Source organism: Arachis ipaensis, chromosome B10 (genome assembly GCF_000816755.2).
Source record: "Arachis ipaensis cultivar K30076 chromosome B10, Araip1.1, whole genome shotgun sequence".
NCBI classification, from domain to species: domain Eukaryota; kingdom Viridiplantae; phylum Streptophyta; class Magnoliopsida; order Fabales; family Fabaceae; genus Arachis; species Arachis ipaensis.
Genome location: NC_029794.2, coordinates 132,053,618 through 132,061,153, shown reverse-complemented (window position 1 = coordinate 132,061,153; position 7,536 = coordinate 132,053,618). Strand labels below are relative to the sequence as shown.

General features: G+C 33.2%; 1 long non-coding RNA gene across 1 annotated transcript; it reads left to right on the top strand.

Moving 5' to 3' along the window:
- LOC110267539 lies at positions 2,551 to 2,986 on the top strand. The gene is made up of 3 exons (XR_002355292.1): positions 2,551 to 2,578; positions 2,694 to 2,762; positions 2,942 to 2,986. It is a non-coding gene; the product is annotated as an uncharacterized LOC110267539 (long non-coding RNA).

Here is a 7,536-nt window from a genome sequence, read left to right as displayed (position 1 = left end):
TAATATTTTAAAATTTTAAGGATAAAAAAATATATTTTACTTAAAAATTAATTAGTTAGTATCTTTAATATACCATTGATTATTTAAAATTTGAGATATATTTCTCTTCAAATGTTGAACGTAGAAAAGATAATGGATGGTTTCTGATTAGGGCTGGCAATGTGTAGGGTAGGATAGGGTTTGGACCCTACCCTAACCCTACCCGCGGGTTGAAAATTCTATTAAAACTCTACCATATTCTACCCGCGGGTTGAGAATCTCTCAACCTTAACCCTACCCGCACCCTAAAGTTCTAAACCATATCCTACCCTACCCTACCCGTATAAATATCAAATTTTTTCAAAGTAAATATAAAATTCAATCATTTCAAATTTTATATATATTAATAACATAAAAAATTAACAAACTAATGCTCTAAATTACTAAATTAACTAACTAGTTTAGTGGTTGTTCACTTATTGTAAGTCATTACATAAGAGAGGTTGTGGATTTAACTCTCACTTCTTTCACTATATACCTAATTTTTATAAAATATGTATTATATTTGAGGTGTGGGTAGGGTAGGGTAAGGTACACCCTAAATCCATACCCTACCCTACCCGCAGGCATACCCGGATCGTACCCTACCTTACCCGAACGAGTTGGACTGAGTTGGATACCCGCGAATAGGGTATGAATTGCCAGCCCTATTTCTGATGAAGATATACATATATTACTGCATGGAGGATCTTTCAATAAGAGAAATTGGTTTTATTTGAGGAGCCACATTCTTTGTTGCGTATAATGTAATATTTTACTTATTCTTCTCTAATAGATATTCATTTCACATACAAATCAAGAACTACAAGCAAATTTGAACCAATTTTAATTGAAAAAAAAAATAAATTGCATATCAATATAGAAATATGAGAAAAAGATAAATAGGTTTCTGACCTTTTACTTTACAGATATTTTTTATTTCTGACCATTGAAAAATACTTTTAAGTCCCTCACCTCCTTAAAAGTTGGACGGATTAGTCCCTCCGTCCAAATGCCTCCATCAAACCTAACGAAAAAGTCTGACGTAGTTCCCGTTCTACTTACCTGGCATTATGGCTGTCAACATGGCACATTAGTGGAAGGCCACTTTTAAAAAATGGACAAAAAAGTCCCTCGCTCTCAATGCTACGTCGTTTTGTATGTTACCCTAATCCTCAAATTGATTTGGTTTGTTCGTTTGGACTGGTGGCTAGTGGTGAGGAGAGGAGCTCTGCGTACAGCAACAATGGCTACGAAGGGAGCATCATCAACCTCAAGAAGAAGCATAAGTGGAGTAAGAAAAGAAAATTATGCTTCAAGCTCAGTTTCATGTGTTGTGCATGCTGGAGATGTAAACGACGTCGTCGCCTCGATGTGCTTTGTGGAGTTTATGCAATAATGTATATGTCGAGGACCATTAGCAACCCTAACAGAATCTTCTTGGGTTGCCCATTCTATAAGGTAAGTTAAAAAATTTGTTTTGGTTTGATCTGAAATAGTTGTAGACAGTAAATGATATTAAGAATTTTGACAGGGAAAGGAACCTCATTGCAAATTTTTTGTTTTGGTCGATGAGCATCTTGCTAGAATTGGAAGCAATGGTTGCATCTCTGATAAGAGACATTTGGGTGAGAAACAGGTTGAAGTTGTAGAATAGGAAGAGGAATTGAATAATAGAATGGCTGTTTTGGAGAAGATTATTGCTTTGGAGAAGAAGAAAAACCCATTAGCTTGGTGTATTGATGTAATTATATGTGCTATTTGTGTTGCTTTTTATGTATCTAGTGCTTGAGAAATGAATTATAGAAATCATGATAGAGAATGGATTGTTCTAGGTTTCTCTTGTGTATTGAAACATGCTATTTTGGCTATTTATGGATCTGTAATCTAAACGTAGCTCAAGTTATAATATCAATATGTTAAAATTATGTTTTGAATATCTGAAGAAATATGGAAATGCTGAAGAATTAGACTTAATAGTTCTATACATAAACTTCGAAAGTTGATGTTCAATAACATAAAAAGTTTGTCATAGCCAGAGGGTTGGGATGCCACTGGTGTTGCTGTCACAAGGTTGAAAGGACTTGGGGACTTTTGAAAAATTCGGATTGAGTATTCGTACATACGTTTGTAGGCCTTGCCTTATATGGATGTGCTATGTTCGGATATACCACTTCAACCAGACTAAGAAGGTAATGGCAAATTAACAATTTGTGTATTTAGTGGTCCCATTTTAGTGTGTTTGTGTGTATGTTTCAAAGTCAATTTCAAGCATCTGGATGACGCTTTTGATATATCGAATGATCTCCAATATTTGTGCTCCCAGAAAATAGTGACATAATTCTTGGAATGCAATTTTTTATGGTATTGCATAGGTCATGCATACACGTATAAGGTTACTGCTTCTCTCGAGAAAGCCTTCCAGGTATTACTATATGTGTTAGAATTAGGATTAATTTAAAATTCTCAAATTTAGTCCTTCATTTTAGTTCTAGTGTTTATATATATAGTCTTACATAAATATGGTGTCGGTGTTTCCCGTGCTGCTAATCTTCTCTTGGTATAATCTTAGGATACAAAGAATTTTGTCTATTAATACAAAGTATTTTTGAAACTAGTATACATTAGTTTGATGATACGGAGAATTAACTTTTATGTTGACTTTTCCTTTCTAGGCTGGTGCTGTTCTTAACAAATGTTTACAACCTTATGAATCACATATTCTCTATATTCTTCAGTTTCTGGTATGTTCTTTCATATGAATTGTTATAATTTGGTAGGCTTACCTAAACATGACAAAATTTTTATCTTCTTAAATTAAGTCGATTTTGTTGCTTATATGGTTTTAATGCTTTAATCATAACCACATCTTTATCTTCTGACTGCATTCACCTGGCGATCCCCTTCCCCTTATTTTTGTTAGGTTGATTACAACTTGTATGGCATGTGTCATTTGCACCTATCAAAGATGAAATTTTGCCATCCTATACCAGACTCTTTTTACAAGAAATCAAGTATTTATAGCGAGCATATAATGGTGAGTTGAAATTCTTAAGTTGTCAAAATATCCTTGTTTTCTACTCTTTAGGCTGCAGAAAGGGAAGCCCAACATCTTCTCAAGTGGCTTGCAACTTCTCAAGCTACAGAAGATATTAACTCTAATGAACTCTCAAGCCGTCGTAGTGAATACAGAAGGTCATTGGTGTTGCTGCCACAAAACGACGTAGCATTGAGAGTGAGAGACTTCTTTGTCTATTTTTCAAAAATGGCCTTCCACTAATGTGCCACGTTGACAACCGTAATGCTAGGTAAGTAGAACGGAGCCACGTCAGACTTTTCTATTGAGTCTGACGGATGTATTTGGATGGAGGGACTAATCCGTCGAATTTTAGCTGATGGACTTAAAAGTATTTTTTAATAGTTAAGAACAAAAATATCTGCAAGGTAAAAAACCAGGAACCTATTTATCATTTTCTCGAAAAATATTGTGAATCGGAACTTCATCATGCATGTCTTTCTCCGATTTTAAGTAGAAATATTTCTTGCGGCTGAAATTATCATCTCAAGAGATTTTTCCATACATAATTTGTATTTTTCCTTGTCCATAAACCCCGGATTTTTTATTTTAATAAATAAATTAATTATAATAATTACTGAAATAAATAATTTAAAAAATATTAATATTATCAATAATCTAAACTTTTAACATGTAATTAGTACATAAAAAGATTGGTAGAAGAGATTAAAATGGATATGTTTAATCAATCAGTATTCAAAAAAGTTGATGGGACAGTGGGAAGAGAATTTAAACGATTATCTCTCACTGGATAGTGGGAGATAACCGTTTCAATTCTCTTCCTACTATCTCCATCAATCTCTTTTAACAATTAAGAAACGGTTATTTTTATTTTTCAAAATTAAATCAATCTAATTGGATTATAATTTAAACTAAAATGTTTTATGTATTCTTTTTTATGTATTCCAAAGGCCGTGCCTCTTCATCTCACCACTGTGGAGGTCGCCACCGTGAGGTTAGTGGGCGTTGGCCAACAGTTCTTTTTTATATCTCTTTCTATGAGTTACTCTGTCACATATTTAGATATACAAATACACATGGTGTCTACGTTGAATAAATGTTGCCTCTCTTTTTTCATAATGGTGATGATGAAAAACGAATTGATCTATGTTGCGTGCTTTGTTGTATTTGAAGAACCGAAAAACTTTTCTTTATTTTGTTGTGAAATACGTTTTTCCCAATCTTGATTCATGCCTCTAATATTCCTTCTAGTGGCGCTGATGACAGCAACGACAAGTAGTCCTTCTGGCAAGGACAATGCCCCTAGCTCCATCCTTTGAATGACGCTGTGAGATATCCAGAGCAGGGAAGCACAATCTTTGGAGGGAGGAGAAATAAATTGGGATAAGTATTATTTTCGTCTCCCATGTAATTTTTGATTTAGAATCGTTTTTAATGTTGCATTTCATTTTAAAATCGTTCTTTTTAATAATTTTTTTAAATGACAAAAATACCCTTTTTTCACCATTTCATTCTTCTTGTTCTTCTTCCTTTAGGAGAAGAAATTCTCTTGTTCTTCTTCTTCCAGAAGAACAAATTCTTCTTTCATTAACAAATTAAAAATACAGATTCAACAAAAAAAAGAACACACAACTCAAAATAAAAAATTTAAGAAATCCAAAAACAAAAAAAAAAGTAACAGCAACTCAGAAATAAAAACAATAACAAAATCAACAATAAAAATTAGGAAATTAGGAATTATGATGAACAAATCCATTATTCAAATTCAGATTCAACAAATCAAATTCAGATTCAACAAATTAACATATAATAATGATAAAATCAGAAAGCAACAAATTAAAATCATATTAGAAATAGAAGCAGAAGCAGACCCAGAAGATGTAGAAGCAGAAGCACTCAAGCAGAAGCAGAAAGTAGAAGACCAAGCAGAAAATGTAGAAGCAGAAGCAGACAATGCAGAAGCAGAAGCAGAAAGTAGAAGATGAAACAAAAATGCAGAAGCAGAAAGTAGAAGACGAAGCAGAAGCACTCAAGCAGACACAGAAAAAGCAGAAGATGAAGCAGAAACAGAAATCGAAGCAAGAAACAGAAGCGGCAAGGAACAGCGGTGAGGCGGCGAGAAGCAGTGGCGAGAACGCGCTCTCCTCTTTGGGTTTTTTCATCTTTTTTTTTTAATTTTATATATTTTTTATTTAAAAGAACTATTTATAAAAAAAATTATTAGAAAGGATGATTTTAAAATGAAATGTAACATTAAGGATGATTTTAAATCAAAAATTACATTAGGATGGTTTTGATTCTGACCCTCAACATTAAGGACCAAAACAATACTTATTCCAAATAAAACCTAGTTAGAACCTTCGTATTTGTAGAGGGATATATAAACTTGAAAAATTAAAAAGATAATGAGAATATTTAATGAATAAAATGTTATTATTTCAATTTTCATCTCTAAAAATTTTGGTCATTTGTGTTGAGTTAAGAAATTAACTAAATTAATTAGTGATGACAAACATTATTTTTGGGCAAAATAAATAATTAGTGTTAATTAATTATACTTACTTATTACTAATTGTTTATTGTTGCAGGCCAAAATTCAATAGCCCAAATGGAATAAAAAACAATCAGCAAGGATATTGGATTGAAAGCAAAAAATTAGAAGCCCAAGGAAAAGCAAAGAAAGAAGCCTAAGGAACTGATGGGCCAATCGGGTTGCTTAATGAAAATTCAATCCAAACCCGTATCCATCCCACAAAGCTTCTCTTGTAAGATTAAAGTCTTCTCTCTTTTGAAGTGCAACGTTCCTCTACTCTCTGACCAAGTCAAATCAACTTCAGAAAAGTAAGAAAGAGAAAGAGAGAGCTTCTTCACCAAGATAGTCATCAAAGAAGCAAGAAAGAGAAACTAAGCTTGAAAGGCAGAAATCATCTCAACAAATCCAAACCAAATCAAGCTTAGGTTATAGGTAAATCTTTTCCTCATACATGCAACTCGGTTACATCTCTTCTTCCCAACCCTCTGCTCTATCCGAAATGGGATACAAGGGAAAGAGGATTTCTGTTCTTCCCTGCTGTGTATCTACGGTGTTAAACAAGACTTGGGGACCAAGTTAGTTTTCAAGGGTTCAGATCATGTTGACCATGAGAAGATCTCTATGGTTGCTGCTTTATGACTTTCGGTCAAGATAAAGAAGTCAGAAGGAAAGTTTCTACTCTGAGGATTAAGGAGAAAAAGTGATTCTGTGGGTTGGTGAAGCTCAAGGCTCAATGTGTTGACCTTGGAAGCAGAACCAAGCAACATGCAAGGAGATAAAAGAAGCTTGCTGCTCATTCAAAAGGCAAGGAGAGAAAACCAGAGTGTGAGAACAGTGTTCTGTTAAGAAGTTTTTCTACTTGGATAATGCTTTCTTTCAAAGAAGCATTCGGCCAATACTGAAGAACTAAATCTGAGGTTTGCGAATATGGTTTTGCACATAGCAAAGAGGCTGCTGATGAAGTCAATTTCCTTCATGTTTTACAGATTGTAATGTACTTTTCAATGTTTATCTTTCTGTAATTTCTTGTGAGAAAAGGCATATTGAGAGAGTTCAAGTAAAAGCCATGAGTGAAAAAAGGCTGAGTGATACACTTGAGAAAAAAGCCTAGAGTTATTTTCAGATTTCTTTAGGTGTGTTTATGTCTTGTATCTTGTACCTGTGAGGTATCCCTTTCTTAATTAGGTTAGCACTAAGAGTGATTAGTTAGGTATTAGCATAGCCAATGTCAAGTTAGGTTAGAACTTGAGTGTGAAAGGATTGGGTCAATCCTGTGAAATTGGTGTATGTAATACTATTAACTATAGTGAAATTCTTCCATAGTTGTGGAGGAGACTGGATGTAGGTTGCATAGCACAAGGTAACCGAACCAGGATACATGCTGGTGTTAGCTTTTCTCTTCTCTGCTGAGTTCTATTTTCTGATATTCATGAGACAAAAATAAATTGTCTCATAAATTTCCGCTGCTGAGTTCAAACAGAACCTAAATTGAAAGTTTGTTTAAAAAAGGGAAATAACAGCAACTAAAAGAAAGGCATAGATTCAACCCCCCTTCTCTAAACCTACCAAAACCTTCAATTTGTGTTTTCATTTTTTAAAAGTATTGAAAAGACTTAAATTTTGTCTCAAAACTGAAATCTTAGTTTAAGTCTCTAATTAACAAACACAATATTAATAAGTTTTAGTCCCCCAATCTCAGTTTCAGCATCCCATATCAAATATCATATTGTCTAAAATTAAAAGTATAATACCTCTTATAAATATGAGACAATTCTTATTTCTTGAACTAGTTTTGGAGACAAATTAGATCCACTTAATTTTTTATAAAGATAAATCATGTTTTTAGATATACAATTTTTTAAAAATATTAGTAGTATTTCATATGGCTCAATTTTATTCACAATAATTAAAATATTTTTATCTTGTAAATCTATTTTTATATTATAAG